Here is a 27,402-nt window from a genome sequence, read left to right on the forward strand (position 1 = left end):
CTTTTAAAAAAAATACAGACAGTAGCATTCTGTATGGCCTAAGCATTCTCAAGTAGAAAGGTTAGGCGTGCTTTGAGACACTCTCTAAAGTGGACCACTCTACTTTCTGTAGGGCAGAAGGCTCTTTGAATTGGGGATGACATCTCTTCTCTTGGTTTCAGTTAGTCACCTTGCATATGTCATGATACCCATCTTGTTGAATTTTTATATACATGCACTAAAGCCCTGGCTTGGAAGTGAAATACAAACCCTGATCATAATCATCGTCTTATTTGTCTGTGTTGCAGACATACAGAGAAACAGTTTTATTATTAATAAGGCTGGTTTCCACCAAGGATACAGATTTTGAAATCTGATCTATGTTAAAGGATTTTTCGAAAGGATTTCTTGTTCTTAGGATTCACTGAAAAAATCTTAGTAGGGCTTCAAAATGGGGAGGTCAGCAGAGGATTTAGAGGGTTTTGATCTCTTGGCTCACTTAGCTTAAGGCAGGTATTTCAAGGTGGGAAACTAATTAGGGTAGGGCAAAGTTCATAATATAATAGTTTATCAGTGGTGATCGTAGCATGATGAGAGTCTTGAAGTGAGTTTGACAAATGAGCTGTTTGCCCACATGAGGAATCTAAAGTAGGACACACTTTTGCCAAGGTGAGCAAACTGTTCAGATATATAGGTTTGTAGGAATTTACTAATGCAAACAGGGAAGATATCTGTTGTTTTACAGTCTTAACATTTCTGGGCAATGTGCCAGGAACAAATGATTAACTCTGTTGACAGAGGTGTCCTCAGTTCACAATCATGTGAATTAAGCTATGTGGATGCAGGTGGCCCCAATTCTCATACCTCTGTAATTTTCCTGCTTCCCAATCCAACAAAAGATTTCTTTTTTCTCTTGGGAGGTGACTCTTTCCTTTGTAACAAATTTGTTATATTCGAGTATAACTAGAGTATAACTACAGTTAGCTGTGTCTCCTTAGAGGATAGGGGTAATGCTTAATTTTTATTTTTATCTCCACCCTTTAGACCAAAGCTTAACCTTATGCATAGATGGTTCTTCAAAATTTTTCTATTGCATTTAAATTTGGTTACTTGCTTTGCTTCCTTGTGAGCCCCTTGTCTCTGGTTATCTCATATTCCTAATCTAGTCTTCCTTTAGTAGAACAAGTGTTTCTTGAGCATCTATTTTATGCCAAACATTGTGTGAATTCACATGTTCTTAAACTTGAATTCCATTTGAGTCAATCTGAGAGTTTTAAAAATAAAATATTAAGGAGCTTTAAAAAAAATGCTAGCCAGGCCAGCCCCCAGGGTTTCTGATTTAATTGATTTGAGACATGGCGTAGGCATCAGCGTTTTTTCAATCTCTATTTTAATTTTCAGCCAAACTTGAGTGCCACATGATAGTTAGAGGAACCAGTGATGAAAAATGCACATGTGGTTTCAGAGAGCTTGGTGGAGGAAGAAACATTTTACACAAATACTCAGGATAATAATTGTTTGGAGAAAATTACAGCAAGTACTTTAAAGGAAGCGTTCAGGAGAGAACTTACAGCATCGTTACCTAAATTTCCTGAGGGGTCAGAAGAGGATATCCTGGGAAAGAGACATTTAGGGTGAGACTTGAAGGATGAGTAGAAAGTAACCAAGTGGTAAAGGAAAGGAAGAAAGAAGGCATGCCTTGGGACTGAAAAGATCGTGATGAGTGAAAGGATCAGAGAGAAGGCCAGCGTGGGGAAGTCCAGTGAATGCGGAGCTTGTCGTCGTCGTGTAATGATTGCGGTGAGCTAAGCAGGGGCTAACTAACTCTATCGGGGCTTGTAGGGCAGTGAGTGATTTCTGACTTTATTCTAAGGGTAATGGGAAGCCATTTAAGGTAGAGACTTGATCCGAAATGTATTTTAGAAAGCTTCCACTAGCAGCAGATACTGAAGGAATGAATCTGCAGGAGGGGACATGGGCTAGGACTCTGTAAACTAGGAGGAGTGGAGACTGTCGAAGGCAGAGGGGAATGATAGGTTTGGACAGGAGAGGTTGACGTGGTGATGGGAAACAATGTAAAGATTTGAGATATTCTTTGCTGGTACAATCAATAGGACTTTTCAATGGCTTGAGTATAGCTATTTGTTAATAATTGGACTGACAGTGAATACCGCTGATTCTACCAGCTCGCATTCTATAATTATATCACTTTAGTTTATTCAAAGAATCTTGAATCACACACATTAAAGCATGACATAGGTTCATTTAAAGTTCTTGAGCACTCCAAATATTTCAGGCACTGGGTCACTAAGTCAATACAATTTTTTTTTTGATGTTTTAGGGGAAGAAAGGAGCTTGAGAAACTATAACTCCTTATGAATATCTGAGAAAATTCAAAACTGTCTTTTTAAATCCAGTACCAAGAAAGTTGTCTCTTTTGCTATGTTCACATATTGAAAGTGAGCTGACCAGTGTGAGTGTGCTAGAATGCTCTGCTGAGTGATCCAGCCTTAAGAGAGTTTAGATTAATGAAGATCATTTTGCTACAGATTAACCTCCTTGGTTGAAGTGCTTTATGTTTCAGAAGGAAGCATAATGAAAAGGCCATCCTTCCATTTGTAGTAAGTATAAAATTCAGTCTTTCCCTAATATATTACTGTTCACACGTCTGTAATGAACAAGATGATATTTAGTAAAACAAGTTAATATTTAACATAGAAACAATTTAGATTCACTCTGGACTCCCAAGAAAATTCATTATTTATATGTTTAAGTACCTTTACTTATTATTGTAACATCGTGTACATTTCCTGAAGCAAATTTTGAAATAGTATTTGGAAATCTTGCAGAGGTTGTCAAAGCTATATAGCTGCTGGCTAATATTGATTGCTTTACAAACTTTTATGAATTCCTACTCAAACATTTCATTAACTCTATTGTGGCCCAAAATTTCTGTTACTCTATAAAGATACTCTATTTTCTAAAACAAATTCTAGTCAGATTTGTAATTGCTAAGCCAGAAATGGAATTGAAATTCAGACAATAGCTGTAATGATGAATATGTGTCATTATACATTTGTCAAAACCTAAGAGTGTAGAACACTAAGAGTGAACCCTAATGTAAACTGTGGACTTTGTGGTGAAAATGATGTATCAGTGTAGGTTCCTCAACGGTAACAAATGTATCACTCTGGTAAGGGATATTGAACAAGGCTGTGCAAATGGCTGAGTGGTATATGGGAAATTTCTGTACTCTCTGCTCACTTTTGGTATGAACCTAAAACTGCTCTAAAAAATAAAAGTCTATTAAAAATATAGGTGAGCTTCCCTGGTGGCGCAGTGGTTAGGAATCCTCCTGCCAATGCAGGGGACACGGGTTTGAGCCCTGGTCTGGGAAGATCCCACATGCCGCAGAGCATCTAAACTTGTGCACCACAGCTACTGAGCCTGCACTCTAGAGCCCACCAGCCACAACTACTGAGCCCACTTGCCACAACTACTGAAGCCTGCACACCTAGAGCCCGTGCTCTGCAACAAGAGAAGCCACCGCAATGAGAAGCCCATGAACCACAACGAAGAGTAGCCCCAGCTGCAGCTAGAGAAAGCCCGCGCGCAGCAACAAAGACCCAATGCAGCCAAAAATAAATAAGTAAAAATAATGAAGTTCCCTTAAAAAAATAAGTAAAATATAAAAATGCAGGCACTATTACAATTCCCATACTGTATGGAAAACTATGCTAATGAGATAGAAGTCTGGATGAGGAAAAACATTACAGAATACAGGTGTCCCAGTGGAAGAGTCACAGGGTCATCTCATCATTACGCTTTGGTATTGAAGCCTCATATAACTGTGTGGTATGATGCTCCTAGTCCAGGGCACGTTGCTTATTTTTGTCTTGGCACTGAATTTGTTTCAAGAAATGCACAATACTTTTAACCCCCTTGGAGGTACACTATGCGGTAGAACTATGTTATGACCAGTAGGAGAAGGCAGCGTGGTGAATGTGTTTTCTGTGTGTGTGTGTGTGTGTGTGTGTGTGTGTGTGTGTATGGGGGGGGGATGGAGAGGAGGGGAAGAGGGGAAGGGAGGGAGGGGGGGAGATTGATTTTGTAAAGATTAAGAGACAATAGACTCATGATTCAGTTTTCATTTCAAATCTCAGCTCTGCTGTTTTCTGCCCTGCTTCCTCAAGCAAAATGAGTTAAATTCACTTTAACTTTAAAATTGTGATAATATCACTACCTCTCGTATTGTGGTGAGGATTAAATGATAAAGTGCTTATATTTGACTTAGCACAGTGGGTGTCACAGATCAGTGCTGCTCACTGTGTGACCTTTGGTAAGTCCCATAACTGCTTGGGGTCTCCAGTTCTTCATCAGAAAAGAAGGTCATTGCACAAAACTATGGGTTGATCCCTTCCAGCTGTAAAATGCCATATGCTTTTCTTTGCTAACTGCACCTCAAGGGAAACAGTCCTGTGACCTATTTTCTCATTAATGCCATTTAGTGAACCACAGGACTAAATATTTTACTAAACTGGAGAAATCAAAACATCATTATTTTTACAGGTAGGTTTTCATTTTCCCTCTGAAAACCCGGCAGATGTTGGAATATTGAGAACATAGAGAAGACAGTTTCTATTACATTTCCTGCATGGTAGTAGAGGGAGAACTTATTCTGCTCTTACACAGATATTTGTGCAAGTGTTGTCGGCCAAATTCTGAAACCACACATGGCCCAGGACTAAGATTGCCAGATAAAGTTCAGTAGTACACTCCGGCATATTTGAATTTTAGCTAAACAAGTGATTTTTTTTTAGTATAAATATTTTCCAAATATTGCATGGGACAGTCACTAAAAATTATTCTTCGCTTATCTGAAATTCAGATATGACTGGGAATTTTGTGTCTTTATTTGCTAAATCTGATGACCTTATATCAACAAAATTCACATGGCTATTATTTTAAACTTCTACCAGAAGGAAAAGAACCACAAGTATCTTCAGATCTTTCCTCTCCTCCATATTCCCACAGCCACTTGATTCAGGGTCTCCTGTGGACTAAATGTTCTTGTCCCCCCACAGTTCACATGTTGAAGCCATAGCGCCCAGTGCAATAATATTTGGAGGTGGAGCCTTGGGAGGTAATTAGGTTTAGTTGAGGTCATGATTTGGGTTTGTCATGAGAGATTAGTGTCCTTTTAAGAAGAGAGTCTCTCTCTCTCCTCCATGTGAATGTACATTGAAAAGGCAGCCCTCTTCAAGACAGTAAGAAGGTTCTCAGCAGGAACCACATCCTCCAGCCTATTGATCTTGAATTTCCTGCCTTCACTACTATGAAGAATAAATGTCTGTTGTTTAAGCCACCCAGTTATGGTATTTTGTGACAGCAGCCTAAGCCAACTAATGTTCACTGAATTATCCCTAAGGCTAAAACGCTCAGTAGTTTCCTAATCTCCTTAGTTTCATTTATTCTTCCATTTGGTTTGATGGAACTTTCTAATAAAACGTGCTACGAGGATGAATTTTATCAAACTTGTATAAAATCATATCACCGTGCTGCTTAATATCCTTCAATCCTTCCTCCTCATCTTCCAAATTCATTACTGGGGCATAAAGGTTGTAAATGGTTATGGGAGGCCATCACGTTTCAGAGGTTTACGAGGTAGTCTTTGAAATGACAAGGTTTTTATCCAGGGTCTGCCAGTTCCTACCTGCTATCTGTGTTAACATCTCTGTGCCTTAGTTTCCTCACTTGTGGAAGGAAACAGAACACTACCCAGTGTGTATGTCTGTTGTGGTGTCTGAATGGATGAAATATATTGGTAGCTTGGAAATACTGAGCAAGAACTTGGCACAGAGTAAAGTCTTAAGAAATATTAGCTGTAATGTAATTTTCATATTTTAATAATGTCATACAATGTCATTTCCATAATGACTTGGCCCCTTCCTCCCCTCCTACCACAAGGCTGTACTTTAAAGGTTCATCTATCTTCTATGCCTGCATTCCTGGAGCAAGTATGCATCTGCGATACCTCTCATCCTTTGCCAATGCTGTCTTCTCTGCTTGGGATGCCTTTTCCCCTAGAATTCACTTTTCCAGGCAGCTCAAATATCTTTTCTTTAGGAAATCCATCCTTGACTTACCATGAATAGTAGTTCCTGTCTAAGCTGACACTGCCTGAAATGTCTTACTAACCTCTAAATTTATATATGAGGTAACTAATTTATTAAGTGCTTCCTTGAAAATGTTCATTTCAGCAAGTCATCAGCAGAGTAGAAAATCCTTTGTCATGTGAGTTCCTTAGAGGGAGCGCCTGAGTCAGGGATTTGGGTGCACTATGATTATGGAGAATGTGCTTTTTCTGAACCACTTAAGAGTGAGGAAAGCAGGATAGGGAAGAAATAGATGAGAACTGATGTGGTCTTACATACAGTCTTGCTTTAGTCTAGGGGCGAGGGGATATTCTGGAACATAGCTTGTACTGGAGTTGTCCCACCTGGAGGTGGGAGTCTTGTTAAACCTGACAAAAGGCATCTCCCCTACTTGGCCAAGGACAGTTTTCCACAGAAGGTTACAGATTTGAACATGACTTGCAGGTCTTCTGGAGGATGAGTGCACTTGTCTGAAAAGAGTATCTGCACAGGCACCAGATGTCTGCTGGTGTCTTTTAACTGGAGAGGACTTACAACCCTTCAGTTTAATACCTTTGTTTTTCTGCTGAAAAACAAATGATTAAGTGATCTGTCCATATCCAATTGTAAATTAATATCTGTAATTAGAACCTAGGTCTTCTATTTTCTAAGCAGGAGCTCTTTGCATTACAGAAAAGATCATTTACTTCTTTGTATTTTCTGTTATTGAATGGGACTGCATACCCATTTATTCACTGCAGTGACTGGTGACTTTACTGAGATTCTGGGTCCCCAAGGCATGCTCGCTGACCTATTTGGAAGGGACAGCCTATGACCATGACAAAGAAACTCAGCTACCTGATTTAAATGAGAGTCAAGCTCACAGTACACATGAAAGGTAGTTTTAACTTGTTATTCTAAGGTTAACACCAACCACGTTAATGAGATCCAAATTGCATTTGTTGAGTCAGAGAATAAAGTGGTGTTTAGGTGAAAAGAAAATTGTTAAAACTGACAAAGAGAGCTAATGATAATGGGGTGCTTAATGGTGTGATGGAGGAGAGAGACAGCTGGAACACTCTCTTAATGGAAGTTCAAATAATTTTTGCTGAACTTTCTCCTAACTCTTTTGCTCTTGCATTATGTATGTTTTATCACACTAAAACTCTGAGCATAGTGTCTAAGCCTGTATTTGAGATATGCCTTCAGACACTCTTTAATTAGTTTTGAGGTTTTGTTATGCATAAGATCATTTTCCTCTTTAAAATAAACACGGGTAGGGCTTCCCTGGTGGCGCAGTGGTTGAGAGTCCGCCTGCCGATGCAGGGGACACGGGTTCGTGCCCCGGTCCGGGAAGATCCCACATGGCTAGGAGCGGCTGGGCCCGTGAGCTATGGCCGCTGAGCCTGCGTGTCCGGAGCCTGTGCTCCGCAACGGGAGAGGCCACAACAGTGAGAGGCCCGTGTACCGCAAAAAAAAATAAAAATAAATAAATAAAAATAAACACGGGTAGTACTTATCAGAATGTACAGATGGGAATGATATTAGTGGAAGATAATAGTAGAAATGACAAATCCTAATTGTTCAGCAAATTGTTAGATTCATTGAAATAAAAAGAAGAATCACTTTCATAAATCGTTGCATCAGTGGGAGAAAATATCCAAAACCAAGCAATATAATATTCTGTAGAACGTAATTTGTCTTACTGTATCTCCCTTTTTTCGTAAAATAGCACGACCTATTGCTTTTCTCAGGCACCACTACCTCACCCCCATAAATTTATTCTTCCGACTGTGTGTCTTTCAGTAAACCAACCTTCCAGTGGTATTTAAATATTCCAGAATCAGGGGTGGGCTGAACTTCTGGCTGTGTCACACTGCAGCTTATTAGCTGTATGACCTTGCAACTTCTCTGACTCTCAGTTTCCCCTTTTATACATACATAGATAAAATCCCCATCTCAGTATTATAGTAAGGACTAAGTGGGTTAGATCATGTACTGGTCTTAGTACGTGGTAAATTTTTATTATTTTGAAAGAAATAATTATTAGTATTGATTTAATTGTAAAATATAAAATAATACTAGTATTAGGAAAAATGATTAAATTCTGCTTTAATCTTGGAGAAGGAAAAACTGTCTAATTTTGACTCAAAATGAAAAACAATAAGCAAAGAGATGACGTTACACTTGAAAAAAAGAACCCTTAGTTGACAAAAATCAGCATAAACAAAGTTAAAACAAACAAGCAAATAAAAAATGACGAACTAGAAAAAATAATTGTGGTCAGGGAATACCTGTAGCCACATGCATCACTTCCTTTCCTCCATGCTTCTTCCTACCACCCACGTGCTTCTCTCTTCCCTCTTCTGTCTGCCTGGAACAGTTGTGTACATTATATTCTTCTCTGTGTAAAGTGACTTGTGTCCACCTCTTTTCTCACCTGGATATCCTCCTTCCCCCCAAAATAAACTAAATTGGTAGGTGTTTTATAACTAGCATGCCCTTTGCCCTTGACTCAAAAAGTTTCCAGAAATTTGGACAGTCTGTGTTAGAACTCCTAATTATCAGGGACTGTGTGTCTTTCCTCTGGTCTGGATCCATCCTTGCATAGAAATAAGACAATGGTTGGAGGAAAAGGGAAACAAACCTTCAGTACTTCTCCTAGAAGCCATGAGAATCCATACACCTCCAGAAATGGAATTTCCTCAAGTAAAAACCTAGACCCAAGTAGCTCCCATGCTGGGTTCTAACAACTGTTTCCTTGATCTTGGTTGCTTATCTGTCATCTTCCTGCTTCATGGGGTAACGTGAATTAGGGGTTCTGCTTAAACACTGCTCAAATAGCACTTGTATCCATTTCATTTTAGTTTTTTATTTTTCACTTGGTCCCCTCGTTTTAAATCTGCATTTATATTCATATTCCAGCATGACTGTTCCTTGAAATAATCATATGCTGAGTCTGTCTCCAAGATCGAACACATGCTGTTCACCTGATCACGTGGGATTTTGGTTGCCCAAATACCAAAGATGGCAGAGAATAAAGAACCTAGCCTCTAAAACATAATTAGTATCAGCCTGTCAAATTTCCAGTAAGATGCTTAGGGAGAATAGAGAGGAAAATAACATTTACTAACCAACTATTTGGTAAACATTGTTAGGCAAATAAAATTACATTTTAGTGCATAGAAAACTTTATGAGAATACATTTTTGTTTACAATTTCCAGGTCTAAAAAAGTCACAGAGATTAATTTGTTTGATTATTTAAATCAAATATTTTTTGAGTTCCTATCATGTGCCAGTTGCTCTTCTAGTTGATGGGGATACGCCAGAGAACTAAACAGATGTAGCTCTCTTAATTCTGTACAGTTTATAATATAGTGGGGAGAGGTACAGTAAACATAATATTTACATATATATTAATATCATGTGGTGTGTAAAGGTGATATATGCTAAGAAAAGAAAAAGAAAACTTAGAGCAGCCCAGGTAAGGGAGTGGGGTGGGACCACGTTGCAGTATTAAGTACGGTGGTCGGGGGAGACCTCAGTGGCAGGTATATGAGCAGTAAGCAAACAGTTGAAGAAGGTGTGGGGTTAGTCCTGCATTCGTCTGGGGATGACTTTTACAGGCAGAGTCCATTAGGGAAGAACTCGTGCGTTTGGGCATGGCCGGGGAGGCATGGACGAGGCGGAGGGTTCTGAAAGTAGACTATGGAGTGAGGGCGAGAATAACAGCAGGGGCAATGATTAGAAATGAGTTAGGTAAATTCTCCATGTCACACGGCAAGAAGATAGCAAAATTGGAATTCAGATCAAGATTTTCGTGACTCCCAAACTCCAGCTCTTTGCACAAGGTTGGATCATAAATTCATTGTTCTTCTTTTGTGCCGAGTTTTGTGTTTCAAGGTTTATAGTGTTTGAGGTGGGGAAGGATGGGGATACTCCTCTCAAGACAGAACCTGCCCCTGGGTTCCTTTTCTCTTACCTTCCAACTGCCCTCTCCTTTCTCTGGTTTGATTCTAAGAAAGGGCCGTAGACATCTCTGGAGTTGCTTTTATCTTCACATATTGAACTGTATAACAATCGAATTGATTTTGTGGAGCCAAACGCAAAGGTTTTTCCCAGTGAGAGAAAAATGAGCTGACTGGTATCTGGGTCACTTCCTTTATTGATATCCTTAACGTTACAAAATAGTTTAAAGATGTATGTAGATGGAATTCAGAAGGAAAGCATGAAACAATTGACTTCAGCAGAACATCTCTAATTATGACTTTAATTATTATGTAATGGAGTTTTGACTGAATTCTAATATAGCATAGATGTGGGAGTTTCCTAATAAGATATATTCAGTACAGGAATTCTTAATATTCATTGGCATTTAAGATAGTATGTAGTTCTCAATCTCTTTGTAACTCACAGGCCCACGGTCCACAAATTAAGGACCATTCCCAAGAGATAGTTCTGGAGAGATCATAAAAGTCCTGTGTAGTTTGTGTATAAGCTCCATGAGATTTGCATGTATGTGTATACTCAGTATTTTGGGGGATAAGGTTCACAGATTTCCTTGGCTTCTTGACCCCAAGTAGGATAAAAGTCACAGATCAAATAGTTTACTTATGACTCACTGCTTTGTGAAATATAGTATTTTAGATTTTTGTAGTACCTCGCAATTTACAAAACATTGATATATATTTTACCTCATTGTTCAGAGAATCCTGTTCAGATATCACTTGCTGAAGTCTTTTGGAGTGGGGCAAATTATAAGTAACATAAGAAAAACTTGACTACTTGGAAGTTTTGTTGAGACCAAAATGTTTATGTCAGTATGATTGAATTTCCTGAAATAGAAAACCAGACTCAAACTAAACACTGAAGAGAATTAGGTCAGATAATTGAAATGTACAAAGATAAGGCTGCTTTTTAGGTGTGGCTTGATCCAGAAGTTTATTGTGTCATTAGGGCTCCAGCTCAGCAGTTCTTTTGTCTTTGCTGCCTCAGTGGGTCAGCGTTGTGCTCAAGCTGGCTCCTCTGATGTCCGTAGCAATTCTACACATCATGTTGTCTCCGCACAGTGAAGAGGAGCAGAACTTCTTGATTGTAGTGTTTCCGGGACAGCCCTGAGATCCACTCTGTCGGGCTAGCACATTCGTTCACATGCCAGCTACCAAACTCAGTCATTATGGCCAGAGAGCACTGCATGTGCTCATGGACTTGACTAAGTCACACACTCTCTTGGAGGAGCTGAGAGTAGTCATTTCCCTGGGGCCTTGTGGGCACCAGGATAGAGAATTAGTGGTCTTAGGAGGGGGAAAAAGGTATGGAAACTGGGAAAGTAGGAAGGTGGTCACTACACTGAGGCCAAAGGCACATGGAAAACACAGTGTCAACAGCAAGGATGTAGGAAAAAAATCCAGTGACATAAGTAGTAGTAAGGCCACGTAAAATGGGAAAACAGAAGCCGGGAGAGGTGGAATAGCAGCCTGAGTGCACACAACTAGTAAGAGGAGCAACTGGGGCTGAAACCCAGAAATTCTAATCCCACACCTGTTGCTCTCTCTACTATGTACTGTTACTTCCACAGAGAACCACGTGCTTAGACTGGATAGTCTGCAGAGCAGCCTTGGCTGTGTCCTTGGGAATAAGCCAAGGGGTTATGTATGGCATAGAAATGGCAGCTGCTAATTTTAGTTTCAGTTCCAGATATGGGGAAAGTTCAGAGAATGGTGTAGTTTTCACTTGCAGGACACAGTAATGCTTTGTACTTCTCAGAATTTTTTCAGCTGAGACTGTCAAAGGTCTCTGTAGAGATGAATCATCTCCTAGTCGATAATTGAGGAGCCAGAGGCAAAGCGTTCAGAATAAGCCAATCCACCCCTAGGGCTACCCAGATGGCCTTGGTCTCCAATGCGTGGTTTATGTTTGTTTTCTACTGTAAATAAGTACATGCACACAGGAGCCTGAGACTCCGAAGACCAGGGGTGTCCCTGGGAACCACTGATTAACTTTTCTGTGGCTGGAAGAAGAAAAGGGAAAAGCTGAATCGCAAAGTAAATTTTTACTAACATGATATTGTTGAAAAGCACCCGTGACTCATGCCTGATGAGTTCTGCACTGGCTCCGGAAGACTATGACCTTAGGCTTTTTCCTTCCCTGTAAAATGAGGTGTCTGGATTAAATCACCAGAGAGGGCCTTTTCAGCTTTAGTATCTTATGTTCTTTGTTTGGGATCTCTACCCCCATCGAGGCAACCGAGGTATGGAACAAATGATGATTGAAACCCATTAGATGGCATTAGGTCAGTGCTCCTCATATGTAATGTGCAAATATTGTGAAAATGAAAGATTCATTGTCTGATTCATTGGAGTTGGAGGGGAGCCCAAGAGTCTGCATACCTAACAAACTCCCCTTTGATACCAATGCTGCCCATTCCCAGTTCATACTTTGCACACTAAGAGTAGAAAGGTTTAGAGTTCAGTATGTTTCCAACGAAATCCATCCAGGGAAGAGAACAGATGAGGAAGGGGATGGAAGAAGTGGTGACTCTGTCAATACAAAATCATAGCAGTCACAAGTCCAGTGAGAGTCAAGACCTATAGCTTAAAAAGTAAAACAATACTCTGGTAAAAGCGTAAATCCAAACAGAAACATCTGTAGGATTTAGTTAAATGAATTATGGATGCCTTCATGGCTGCTTGTAGTTACAGCTTACGAGGAGAACCACATCTGGTTCTCCTTTAATCCACACAACTCCATTTGAGAAATACGAGGTAGGTTTTAAAGGTTTCCTGCACTGGATACACAAGGGCATTGGGCGTCAGAGGTTTTCTTTTTTAAGTGGCCTAGGGTTGCATTGCCAGTTAGAAATGTATTGGGACTTCCACCAGGATCCCTAATTCCTGATATAGGACTGTTTGTATTACAGGGCATGTTCCTCAAACTAAGTCATTTCCTCTATGACCTACATTTTTTTCCCTTTTCTTTTTACTTTGATGGAATCATTATATTCCTACAATGAAATATAAATTACTTTCTTTTAAATAATAACCCTGGTGATCCTGAAGCTCTTTGTGTGGGCACCCTTCATTTATCTTTCATTGTAATTTCAGTAATGAGCATAAAAATATCTGAACAAAAAATTGTATGGAAATACCAGCATAAGATCTAGAAGTGACTCCTTTCACAAGCCGTCTTTATTTACCCCTATTCTTGTTCCCTGGGTCATTGACACCCTCACAGTTAACCAAGTTACAATCCATGCTTCATATGTTCCCTCTTGCATAAGTCTCAATAATAATAATTAGAGCTTAAAATAAATTCATATCCTAGAATGAGTGACCTGTCCTTTATTCACCAGAATGAAGTATGATTCAAGATTCTCAATTTCTTCATCACCATTTTTATTCTGCACATCCATTTTGTTCTCTGCAGTGGTTTATCGACCCCTGTCAGGTTGAAAGGAAGCAGATAAGACAAGCAGCCAACCAGGAGCTGGGCAGCATGTGCTGTGTGAATGCCACCTGGCTCTGGGGGAGCAGTGGGCTGCTAGCCTGGGCATTGCTTTTTCCCTTGTCTCAGCAGATTGCACACGTTACGTATGGTTACGTATTGGCTTATAAGAACATCACTCTATCCCCTTAATTTGGAAGAGCATTGGGAGGAAGATCATTCTGTTGGCCATTTTCAGGTATCCTGGTTACCTGTTCCAAGTCAGTTTGATTCCAGGGGAATAATTTTTGGTCATTAAAAACCATTAATTGTCACAAGTCACAGGAAGGTGGTTGGTAGTTCTCAAATAGCTGAACTCCTTAAGCACATGTATATTATGTAGCCCAGCCCTTAACAATAACAGTAAGAGTAATGGTAATGATAGCAACTAACATTTGTTGAGTTCTTACAATATCTAGTTGTATGGTTAAAAATATTATCTCAGTCTTCTCAGTGAAACTATAAATCAGCCATTGTCATTCTTCTTCATCACATTATTATTATTTCTTGTCTGTTGTTGAAAAATATGTAGCCTAAGGGAGATTAAGTAACTTATCAAGAGTTAGTGATTAATTGGGTGTGAAGCCAAGATTAAAACTCAGCTCCAGAAATCATGCTCTTAACTCCTGTATTTGGGGTTTGTTGGCTTAAGCTTAGCATTGCTCATTCTATTAAACATCCTTCCTCATTACAGGTATTCCCTGAGTGCAGAGGGCCTGACTGTCCTGTCCCATGTAGTGGCACCAGGACTTAGAATAGTGCCTACCACGTGGGAAGGACTTAAATGTATAACTGGAGACAGAGACAGAGACAGACAGAAAGAGACAGAGATAAAGGGCAGGAACAGAGCAAGAAAGGAAATAAAACATGTGAAGCCTTGAAGGGCAGGTTAAATTGTTTGTTTGTTGTTTTTGTTTTATCTGAAGGAAGCCACTGAAGGGAGGGAAGAAAGAGGATGTGATAATTATAATATTTGAGAAAAATCCAAATTAATCTGACAGTACTGTAGGCACAACTTCTTGCAACATTAGGTTTAATGCAAAATAACATTCAATAAAATATTTATTTAAAATCTGTCATCTTAATTGAGAAGATATTTCAGAACACTTTATGTGTGTATTAAATTATATATATATAAATCAAGACATTTTGATTAACTGATTTTTAAGAGTATATAAATGAATTTATATCTTCAGTAGTTGCAATCCTTCTTTTAAATATATAATTAGGATGAGAACTAAATAAAGCTGCCATAAAAGTACTTTATACAAATGACCATAAAGTACTTATATCATTTGACTTAATAGCCTCTACAAATGCTTTATCTTTTATTTTTTCTTTACTCCTTTCTCTCACTCTCTTTCTCTATTTCTCTTTTTTGTAAATGTTTCTAGTGTCAATGTAAAAGATGCTGAAGGAAAAAAAAGTTCAATATAGTATTTATTGTATAATAATATTTATAGTATAATATTGTTAAATATAGTATTTAACAATACATGTTGTGTTTCAGTAATTTATAATTGCTTCTCACCTCCCTGTTCCTCTTTCCTCTCACCTCTGAAATTCCAAGAACCTATCTGGGAAAGAAGTAGTAGATTTACCATCACCCAAAGTAAAGAGCAGTGGGCCTGTCTAAAATGATTCAGGAGCTTGGAGAAGGGAAGGGAGATAAAGAATGCATGCTTATGTATAAAACCCTTCTCTTCCTTATACTGTAAAATGAATCTTTTATGTTGGTAAATTCACCAGAGAGGGTGATAATATCTTAGCTTCTCTCCATCTGGGAACGTGATATCCAGCTGTGTTTTCACGACAGACTTTGATCACAGCAAACATTCCAATTGCCCTAAAGGTTTAGATGTAATGGGATTTGATCTATGTCAATTTTTCATAATGTAGTCAATATTGAATTTTTAATCCCTCCCTCCTAAAAACATTGGGATGTACTCCACTCTATCTTGCTTCCTCGTGGGCCACTGCTTTGACACAGGTATAGAGGAAATACTCATCATGTTTTTATCAATGTGGATCTATCCTCTGTTTTGATTCCCAACCAAGTGAAAGTTGTCAACAGTAAGCATATAGCTAAATTAAATTTTTAAAGGCCTCCCAAAATCATATGTATTAGATTGTGATTCTGAGTTACAAGTCACAAAGTCAGCCTGAGATAATTCATTAAAAAAATGAAGAACTAGATTTAGCTGGTGAGCTTGAGCTCAGAAGATGCCTAGACCTGCTAACTCAGGACAGAGTGAGTCAGGGCCCCATTATTCAACCTAACAACCTAATCGGATGCGTTCTATGAAATGTCCAGCTTCTCACCTGAATATTTGCTTGTTTGTGTGGTGCAAGTTTGAAGGGGCATGGGTGCCACTTCTGAAGCCTGAGACTCCCTGAGGGCTCTAAAAACCTCCTTTGAATCACCCTTTGCTTGCACTGCTGCAGATAACATTGCAATCAGGGAAGAAATTCTTTGTTTCATCTTGAGCAGGAAGGTGAAAACATCCATCAGTTAAAATCAACAGATGCAGTAACTCCTTTACATTTGCCATTAGGTGTCATACCTCTATTTGTAAACACACACACACATTTTTCTTAAAAACCTTTTCTATGCAGCTCTTTCAGTAGTGCTTTCAAATGAAATTTGCTGCGTTGCTTACATGTGGCCATCTTTTAGAGTCAGAATTACCAGCGATATACTAATTAATTATAGTGTATTTTATGTAGCACATTAACTTGTTCCATAAATTCATGCGATCTCTTCTTTTGTCAGAATTTTTGCCTCAGTCATGTAGGAGAATAAAATATGTACAGAATCACATGGTAACAAAGTTAGCTGCTTTTTGTAAAGAATTTTAAGATTCTTCATTGTGGATTTAATTATATGAATTCTGTTTGTCTTGACAACCCTAAAATTTGATGGAGGTGAGAGAGAAAAGCTGATTCTATGTGGTTTTCCCTACCCAGCTTACATGTCATGTTTACTGACACTCAGTTTTAAATACTCAGAACAATTTTCAGACTGGAAAGTGTTTTTGAAAAATGTTATTATGAATTTATTAAGGTCAGGAGAAGATGGCATATACCTATTTCTTCCTGCTTCTCCCCTAAATTAAAAATTTTAAGTACAACTAAATACAGTTATAAATGGTGGAAACAGTGTAAGAGGCAACCAAAGGAGATTTCTGAAATGCGGTAAGAAGGGAAGCTGGTTAGGAGCTTCAGGAATAAAGGATAAACACAGCCACGGAGTGTCTTATAACCCCCATTCAACAGAAGAAGGGAACCTGGGTTCAGCAATTTCTGACCCCCAGTCTAGCAACAGATGGCAGCACAAGTAGGCACATTCCTCACACAGACTGAACCAGAACCCCATGGAAAACAGAACTGGCAGAACTGGCAAGAGGATATATTTGGAGATCCACTAACAATAAGCAAGCCATAAAACACTCTCCTTCCCACCAAACCTGAAGCTCCCTCCTCCACAGAGAGATGCTGAAGCTGTTGATGGCACTTGCAAGATAGACCACAATAAGCAGGCTGATTGGAGAAGCCTCCTTGTCACTTTCTCCCAGTGACACCAGAGAAAGTGTGGGGCACATCCCATCACCTCATCTAGGAAGTTCTCTCCATATCCCGCAAGGCATGGTGATCCTAACACAGGGAACTCCCAACGGGGATGCCCCCTGCAGGCCCAAGACTTCCTGCCTGTACTGGGAGATGCCAGTGCAGTCATACAGAAGTGGCAGGAGGGACTCAGCCGTGCAAGGTGTCAAACTCACAAGGTCTCCTTTACACTTTGGGATTGAAACTCACCTCTGCCACCCATAGCAGAGATACTGGGGCAGCTGTAGATGGGGGAGCACTGATTGAAGAATCCAACCACAAATGGGCATCTGGCTAGGGAATTTCTTCTCTTTGCTAACTTTTCCTTCACCAGGGGACACCTAGTTGTCCCACCTGAGTAAATCTTTTAGATTCCTCCTTAGGAAATACCAGCAAGAGCCAGTGGGAGCCCCAGGGGCAGCAGACTAAAATAATACCACAAAAGATCTGAAAATTAGAATATTAAGGAACCCAGCCCACAAAGCACACTAGGAGCAGCATTTCATATCTAAACAGGGGGGCTACCTGCTCAAACGAAAGACTTAAATAGGGTCCAGACTGTGCTGCACAATAGGAAATACGTCCAGGGTACAAGTGAAAATCACCCATCATACCAAGAACTAAGAAAATGACAATTTGAATGAGAAAAGACAATCAACTGACAGACATCAAACTGAAGTGAATCAGATGTTGAAATTATCTGATGAGGATTTAAAGCAGAATCATGAAAATCCTAAACAACCAGTTGCAGACTCTCTGGAAACAAATGGAAAAAATAGAAAATCTCACCAAAAACATAAAAGTTATTTTTAAAAGAAACAAAAGTAGATTGTACAAAGGAAAAAATACAATATCAGAAATAAAAAACTCACTGGGTAGACTCATTAGTGGAATGGAGAAAACAGAGGAATCGGTAAACATGAGGACAAATCAATATTACCCAAATAAAACAAACAAATAACCCAGTTAAAAAAATGGGCAGAAGAACTGAACAGACATTTTTCCAAAGAGGAAATGCAGACGGCCAACAGGCACAGGATAAGATGCTCGACCTTGCTAATCATCAGGGGAATGCAAATCAAAACCACGATGAGATATCACCTCATACCTGTCAGAATGGCTGTCATCAAAAAGACCACAAATAGCAAATGTTGCCAAGGATGTGGAGAAAAGGGAGCCCTCATACACCGTTGGTGGGAATGTAAATTGATGCAGCCACTGTGGAAAAGAGTATGGAGGTTTCTCAAAAAAAACTAAAAATAGAACCACCATATGACCCAGCAATTCCACTGCTGGTATATATCCAAAAAATACTGAAACACTAATTTAAAAAGTTATATGCACTCCAGTGTTCACAGCATCATTATTTACAATTGCCAAGATATGGAATCATCATAAGTGTCAATCCAAAGATGAATGGTTAAAAAAGACGTGGTGTATATACCTACAGTGTAATACTACTCAACCATAGAAAAGAATGAAATTTTGCAATTTGCAGCAACATGGGTGGACTTGGAGGGTATTAGGCTAAGTGAAATAAGTCAGACAGTGAAAGACAAATACTATATGATATCACTTATATATGGGATCTAAAAAATACAATAAACTAGTGAATATAACAGAAAAGAAGCAGACTTACAGATAGAACAAACTAGTGGTTACCAGTGGGGAGAAGGAAGGGGGGAGGGGCAATATAGGGGTAGGGAATTAAGAAGTACAAACTATTATGTAACACAAGCTACAAGGATATATTGTACAACCTGGGGAATATAGCCAGTATTTTACAATAGCTATACGTGGAATATAACCTTTAAACATTGTGAATCACTATATTGTACACCTGTAACTTATATAATATTGTACATCAACTGTACTTGAATAAAAAATTTTTGAAAAATGAAAAACGTATAACAGACATAAATAAGCAGAGGAAGAGGAAGAAGAATAAAAATGGAAAAGAAGAAGCACAATCAATATAATCCACGATGTCAACACACTGAAGAAGAAAAATCATACAATCCTATTAGTTGACACAGTAAAAGCATTTGACAAAATTAACATCCATTCATGTTAAAGACTCCCAGAAAGTTAGGAATAGAGGGGAATTATCTCAACTTGATTGAGAGCAGCTGTAAGACACCTACACTAACATTATACTTCATGGTGAAAGACTGAATGTGCTTCCCTTAAGACTGGGGACAAGGTAAAGATTTCCTTTCTCACCACTCTTCTTCATTATGGTGCTGGAGGTTCTAGCCACTGCAGTAAGGCATGCAGATCAAAAAAGGAGATAAAAAATGCCCATTTCCAGACGATGTTATTGTCTACATAGAATATAACCTGCAAAAAAAAAAAAAAAAACCTCCTAGAATTAATAAGTAAGTTCAGCAAGGTTTTAGGATACAAGATGAACACATAAAAATCAATCATATTTCTATATATAAACAATGAACATGAGGAAATTGAAATAAAAAATACAATACTATCTACATTCACCCCAAGAATAAGGAAATGCTTAGGTGTATCTCAAAACATGTGCAGGTTCTGTATGCTGGTTATTAAAAATGTTGCTAAAAGGAATCAGAGAAGACCTAAACAAATGGAGGGACATTCTCTGTTCAAGAATGGGAGGACTCAACATAGTAAAAATGTGAGTTATCCCAAAGTTTATCTATAGGCTTAATGAAATTCCAACATTTTTTTAAAATAGGAATGGACAAGCTTGTTCTAAAATGTATATGGAAAGGTACAGGTCCTAGAATGGCTAAGACATTCTTAAAAAAGAAGAAGAAAGTGGGAAGAATCACTCTACTTGGTATTTAGTGCTATTATATAACTACAGTATTCAAAACAGTGTAGTATTGGCAGAGGGATTGATGGATGTATCAATAGAACAGACTAGAGAATCCAAAAATAGTCCCACACAAATATGCCCAAGTGATTTTTGACAGATCAATGAAGGATGGATAGCCTTTGAAATGGTGTTAGCGTAATTGCACATTTATAGACAAAATAATAAAACTCAACCTGAGTGTTACCCCTTAAACAAAAGTTACCAAAAAAAAATGGATGGTGTACTTAAAAGTAAAACAAAGTATTAAAAAAAAACCTGAATAGGAGAAAATATTTAGGATTTAGATCTATGCAAAGAGTTCATAGACTTGGCAACAAAATCACAACCAATCAAAGAAAAAATTTATAAATTAGACCTTATTAAAATTGAAAGCATTTGCTCTTTGAAAGTTCATATGAAGAGGATGAAAAGACATCCTACATGAAAAGACAGGAAAAAATATTTGCAAAACAGATATCTAACAGCAGACTAATATCTAGAATATATAAAGAACTCTCAAAAACTCACATTAAAATACAGCAAGACAACAACAACAAAACAGTTCAAAAAAAAAATAGTCATGAGGCATTTCACTAGAGAGGGCATACAGATGGCAGTTCAGAGCATGAGAAGATGTTCAACATCATTAGCCATCAGGGAAACGCAAATTAAAACCACAATGGAATATCACTATACACCTAGCAGAATGGCTGATATAAAAAATAGACAACAACAAATGCTGACAAGAACTCAGAGAAACTGGATCATTCATATATTGCTGGTGAGAATGAAAAGTGGTACAGCCATTCTGAGGTAGTTTGTCAGTTTCTTATAAAACTAAACATGTAACTATAGAATCTGTTAATTGTATGCCTGGCATTTATCCCAGAGAAAAAATTCACACCAAAGCCTGTACACAAATATTCACAGTGGCTTAATTTATAATAACCCTCAAACTGAAAACAGTCCAGATGTCCTTCAGCAACTGAGTGGATACAAAAATCTGTGGCACAGGGCTTCCCTGGTGGCGCAGTGGTTGAGAGTCCGCCTGCCGATGCAGGGGACACTGGTTCGTGCCCCGCTCCAGAAGGATCCCACATGCCGCTGAGCGGCTGGGCCTGTGAGCCATGGCCACTGAGCCTGCGCGTCCGGGGCCTGTGCTCCGCAATGGGAGAGGCCACACAGTGAGAGGCCCACGCACCGCAAAAAAAAAAAAAAATCTGTGGCACATACATTCCATAAACAACTACTTTGCAGTAAAAAGGAAAGGGGTGTTGATACGAATAACTTACATGATTCTCTAGGGAATTATGATGACTAGAAGGAGGCTAATCCCACAAGGTTAACAAGATCATGTACTGTATGACTATATTTATATAACATTTTTGAAATGACAACATTTTTTTAATGGGTAAAAATTTTAGTGGTTCCCAGGAGTTAAAAATGAGAGGGAGAGGGGGTCAACACTAGGGATCCCCATGGTGAAGGAACTATTCCATGTCTTGACTGTGGTGGTGGATACACAGACCTACATAAATGATAAAATTGTATAGAATTAAATACACACATTAGTATGAGTAAGACTGGGGAAATTTGAGTAAGATTGGTGAATTGTACCTATGTCAATAACCTAGTTGTCATAATGTACTATAGTTTTGTGAAATGTTATCATTGAGGGAAACCAGATGCGGTAGGCTGAAAAATGGCTCCCTAAAATATGCATGTCCTAATCCCTGGGACCTCTGAATATATTCCCTTGCATGATAAAAGGGACTTCGCATGTGTGATCAAGTTAAGGATCTTGAGATGGGGAGATTATGCTGGATTGTTTGGGTGGATCCAGTATAATCACAAGGATCCTTATAAGGGAGAGAAGGGAGATAGAAAGTCAGAGAAGGGATGTGATGATGGAAGCCGAAGTTGGCGTGATGCAATTGCTGACTGGTGACCACAAGCCAAGGAATGCAGGCAGTCTCTAGAAGCTAGAAAAAACAAGGAAACAGAGCTCCCTAGCACCTCCAGAAAGCAGTCATGCTCTCACTTTGATTTTAGCTAAGTGAAACCCAGTTTGGACTTCTGACCTTCAGAATGAATAAGTAATAAATTTGTGTTGCTTTAAGCCATTAGCTATGTGGGCATTTGTTACAGCAGCAATAGAAAATTAATATACTGGCTGAAGTGCATATATTCCTATTAGTCTTCTATATTATTTCTCACAATTTCATGTAAATCTACAATTATCAGAGTAAAATTTTCAGTTAAAACTATTATGAATGTGATCCCTCATATAAGCAATGCCAATTTGAGTTGTTTTGAAGCATGAAACCAAAATAGAAAGATGAAGGAGAGGAAAAAATAAATTCTCCTCTGGTCTGATAAGACTTATGATAATATCTAAACTTTTTTAAAAAACAGTTATTTATTATTGGCAGTTGTACATCTTCGTTTTATGACACTTCCAACCTTCTTCCTTTTAGTATAGTACAGTGATAAAATGTATATTCTGGGGTTCAGATGTCTCAGTTAATATTCTAGCATCACTCAAGGGCTGTGAAATCCTGGGAAGTTCCAGGTTTTTCCATTGGAAATTGGAAATAATAAGAGTATCCCCTTCAAAAAGCAGTTGTAACAAATTATTTCTGGGAATGTGGTTATGGTATGTTCATGCCTAGTTCCATGCATTTTCCTAAATTCTCCACCAAGACTCCTCAACCACTCATTTTTGTCTGTCCCCTCATCCTCCAAAATATGTCTTTCTCTGTAGTAGAAGACCTTTTAAATGGCTGCCAATGGTCCTGCCCCCTGGAATTTTTGTAAATAATATCAAATTATTTGCCTTTTTATGATCCCCTGCCCTAGAATGTATGCCAGAGTTAGTGACTTGCTTTTATTGAATAGAATATGGAAAAATAATGGGATGTCACTTCAAATATTAGGTTATAAAAAAACTATTGACTTAAATCTTGGGTGTCCTCTCTCTGAATCTTCTCACCTGCTTGCTCTGATAAATCAAGCTGCTGTGATATGAGCTGCTCTGTGGAGAAGTCACGAGGCATGGAACTGAGAGCAGCTCCAGCCAGAAGCCAGTGAGCACCCTAAGCTGTCAGTCCAAAAATCCACAGGGAGCTGAATCCTGCCAAAAATCATGTAAGGGAGCTTGAAAGGAGATCCTTTCCCAGTTGAGCCTTAGGATGAACCAGTAGCCATAGCCAGCTCCTTGATTGCAGCCTTGCAAGAGATCATGAGCCAAAATGCTCAGCTAAACCACATTGAGATCTCTGACCTACCCAAACTGTAAGATAATACATGTTGTTGCTCTAAGTTACTATGTTTTGGGGGCAGTTTGTTATGCAGCCATAGATAAGTAATACAGTCTCTGTTTTTATATTATCCATGGGCATTAAAGAAGCAAACAATGACAGAACCAAACAGTTATTTTCTTCATGCAGTGGAGGGGAGAAAGATAATCTGAATGAGTTACCTCTTGTCCTGTCTAGCAGATGGAAGTCTCAAAATTCTAAATACACATTTATGGTAAGTGTCATGAATATGTGAATAAATGCCTGACAGACTGCCAGAAGTGGTTTTTAAAGAAACTATTAACCCAGATTAATCTATTTTTGGTGGAATTTCATTCAGAGTAACAAAAAAAATGAATTATTTTAGGGAAGGTTGATGATTGGGAGGGATTTGGGGAATAAATAGAAATATTGCTGTATATTCACAGATCTGTCTTGGACAAGCCCCTTGAAACCAGCTTTCTCCACATTTTCTCCTCTTTTTTTTTTTTTTTTTTACTTCTGAAACCGCAGGTTTTTCAAGAGAATAAATTATTTTTCATTGTGTGCAGCACTGGTATCTGTTCCAGATGTGGGATGTGGAATGTGGAATGTTCCTGAAGCAAGAAAAATGGCTGCCATGTTGGTAAAATACATGCTGAAATCACATATTTTCTTAGTGAGATGAAACTGCATTATTTCACCTCCTTTGCTGTACAAGATTTGCCGCTGAAATACCTGCTGGCATTTGCTATAGTTATGTTCTCCTTCACCATCTTTGGTTATAAAATAAGGTGACATTATTTAGACGTCTAAATTACTGTGATTCTGAGTCCTAATACACCATTCTTTCCTCCGTGGGGATGCCAAATACTTAAGTCTGAGAGCTCCGCAGGGGCTCACTCCATTCAGTGGAGTACATATTGGTATCTACTTCCTTCCTGAAAAATTTTACAGAAAGGAAAATAAGGTTATTCCATGAAAGATTCTTCTTTCTTCTGTGCTGTTGTTGCTTTAGCACTGAGTCTTCTTTGAAAATGATAATTGTTAGCAGTGCAGCACAGCCTCTGACTGCAAATACAGAGGTGGAGATTTTAAGGAAGGTTCAAATGCTAATTGTAATTTGAGTTGCCATATAGCTGTGCCAGTGGCACGAAATATGAAAGCAATAAAAGAGAGCCATTGAGTTGGGTCCTTTCCTTTCACCTTTTCTCAGTGTTCTCTATGACCCAGGAAAGTCCCCAGCCTCTGGCCTCTCCCATGCTTGGTGTAATGCATATGTGTGGCCTTATGTCTCTGAATGTCATCATGAAATTTTGCGGCAGAAGGAAAAGCGTGTCTAAGGGGAGACACAGTGTTCCTTAGCATATGTATAACTATCCAAAGAAGATGTATACAAATAGCATGAAGATGAAAAATAGTCAATTACTAAGTAAATTTAGTAATAAAAGACCTCTGTAAAATACTTCTCATAGCCAAGGTTTGAAACTGACACACAGCCTTTTCTGCCCATGTAACATTGTGCAAAGCAGTTCACAGGGAGAGGGCAATCTGAACAATGAATCTGGAGAAGAAAAGCTAAAATGCACTTTTCCTCTGTATTTGATGGTTGGGTTGATGGGAATCTAAAATATTTATACTACAGTTGTATCAAGTATTTATTGCCTACTGGGGGAGCCATAGAGAAAGAAGAAGAAAATTGACAGTAGTGGCCAAAAACACATTTGAAATTATCTGCCCATTGTTTTACACCTGGTCACAGATAAACAAGACTGCTTCCTCTAACTTCCAAATTCAAGAGCAACCTAAGACGGTATAAAACACTTTCTAAATTGCCTAATTTACTTTCAGTGTGTAGCTTATGCACAGGAGTATCTGAGGCCTTGTTTGAACAGCATTCTTGTTAAAGGTGCTACATCACACACAAAAAATGGCATGTTAATGATATTGTGACATTCATAGAACTTAAAGCCAGTTAACTTCATGCAGGCATTTTGTCAATAAAATTAAACTAATGAAAATGAAAACAAATCCAATGTAAGTTAACTGAAAATTATTTATAAAAACAGTCAGTGTTAGTTTCCCCAAATTTAATGTTACCATTATCATCATTTTTACCTTAATGGCATAATTATATATAAATTCTTTGGAGAATCTTGTGAGTGCTTAGCAACATGTATTATGAAACAGTAAAAGATATTCATCCTTTCAAACTGATGGGCTGGTAAATCATATCTAACTTCATAGTCTCTACAAAATATTTTATAAATTGAATTTTGTCACCATCTTAGTACCATCTTAATATGATATAATTACCATTAATACCATATCTCCACATTAAATGTCTGATTTTTCTCACTATTACAAATCTACAACTTAATCTTGGAACTACTCATTTCTCCTTTTCCAGCCAGCCAGGATACAAGACAGATCCCACTGAAATGACTGAATGGGAAAGTCACCATTCTAGATCATCATGACAGGAGGAAAGGGGGTGTGGGGATTGTCCCAGATCCTTCTCAGTTCTCTCCTCTTCCAGCTTCATTTCATGAACTTGAAAAAGGAAGCCACTACAGCATCTGCAGGCCAGAGAATTATGCTGAGGCATGTTATTCCCAGATTGCTTTCTGTGTCTGCAAAGGCATAGATAATCCATTTCCCATGTGTTTTCTCACACACTTCTCTTCAAACATGAAACACCCAACTTCACCTATCGCAAATGGCTAAGTTCTTATTTGCCCATCCTCAAAAGCAAAGGCACCTATAATCCTCTCCTTAGGTTGACATAACTGGTTTTTAAATTTTTATGTAATTTTTTTGGTGCATTTTATCGGTTAGATTTTGTGAAAATAACACTATATAACAGATTTCCCCAACACTCAGTTAATTAGGATAATAATCATTTATCATTACGCATATGTCTGTGGGTTGGTTGGGCTTCAGCCAGTCTAGACAGCATTTTTCTTCTTACTGCATGTCTCCAGGTCAGCACATCTGGCCCTGGTCTTCCTGCTCCCGGCACTATATAACTATTGCATGTATTTCTCATGATGGTGACTGGGTTGCCATCTAAGTGTGGATCTAAATGAGGCACAAGAAGACACGTAAAACATAAAAGACCTCCTAAAGCCCCTGCTCAGAATTGTCATATTATCATCACTGCTCACATATCTTTGGCCTATTGGTCACAGGCCAAGTACAAAATCAAGAGCCCAAAGTCATACGGCCCCAAGATGAGGCCATGGCAAGGCTGTGAATTCAGAAACACGTGAAGTTTGGGGACCAATAATGTAATCTACCGCCTGCCTCTCTTAGGCAGTTTTATTGTTTACCTTATGAACATTATTTGGATGCCTATTTTTCTCTGCTTTGTTAGTGCCTTTCGCATGGATATTTTATTTGCATAGTGCCTTTCACATGGTAGGCTCTCAGCAATGAAGGAATATACAAGCCCACTGACCTTATTCCCTCTGCACATTGCTAATTACACATAAGCTCATATGACTAGTTCTTTCTACAGAGGTAATAATGGAGGAGCCTGAATTGTTTACATAGTGTTGCCCTTCAACCTCACTTCACTACTGGGAATCTTTGTATAGAATTCAGCGGTATTAAAATGAATGTAAGCAAGTCCTATAATAAATATTTATTTCCTGAATTAATGAATTCCCAGCACAGGGCTTCAGAATTTCTTTTTTAAAATTTAGTTATAAATAATGTCCACCTATCATATACATTTTAGCCCAGTTATTATATATTCATGAATTTTGGTGATGGATAGTGGCAGGACAGCTGCCAACATATCCCATTTAAAGTAACTAGCTCATGACCATACTTAGGACTTTATTCTGATTAACACTAACCGATCTGACTTACAAAGGTAAAAGTGACTTTTTCCATTTCCATACACCTGACTTTTAGCTCTCTTTCCCCTTTGATATGTTGGTTGTGGTTCCATGTCCACAGTGATCTAGAATTTCCTTATTGGACTCGTAGAGAGGTATCTGGGTGAAATCTCCACTCACAGAGCCTTCAGCTAGTCTTCTGTGTACTCATCCAACAAAACAAGGAAAAACAATTATGGATATT

The sequence above is a fragment of the Monodon monoceros genome, unplaced genomic scaffold (assembly GCF_005190385.1).
Source record: "Monodon monoceros isolate NGI ecotype Baffin Bay Population unplaced genomic scaffold, NGI_Narwhal_1 Super_Scaffold_3, whole genome shotgun sequence".
Lineage (NCBI taxonomy): Eukaryota > Metazoa > Chordata > Mammalia > Artiodactyla > Monodontidae > Monodon > Monodon monoceros.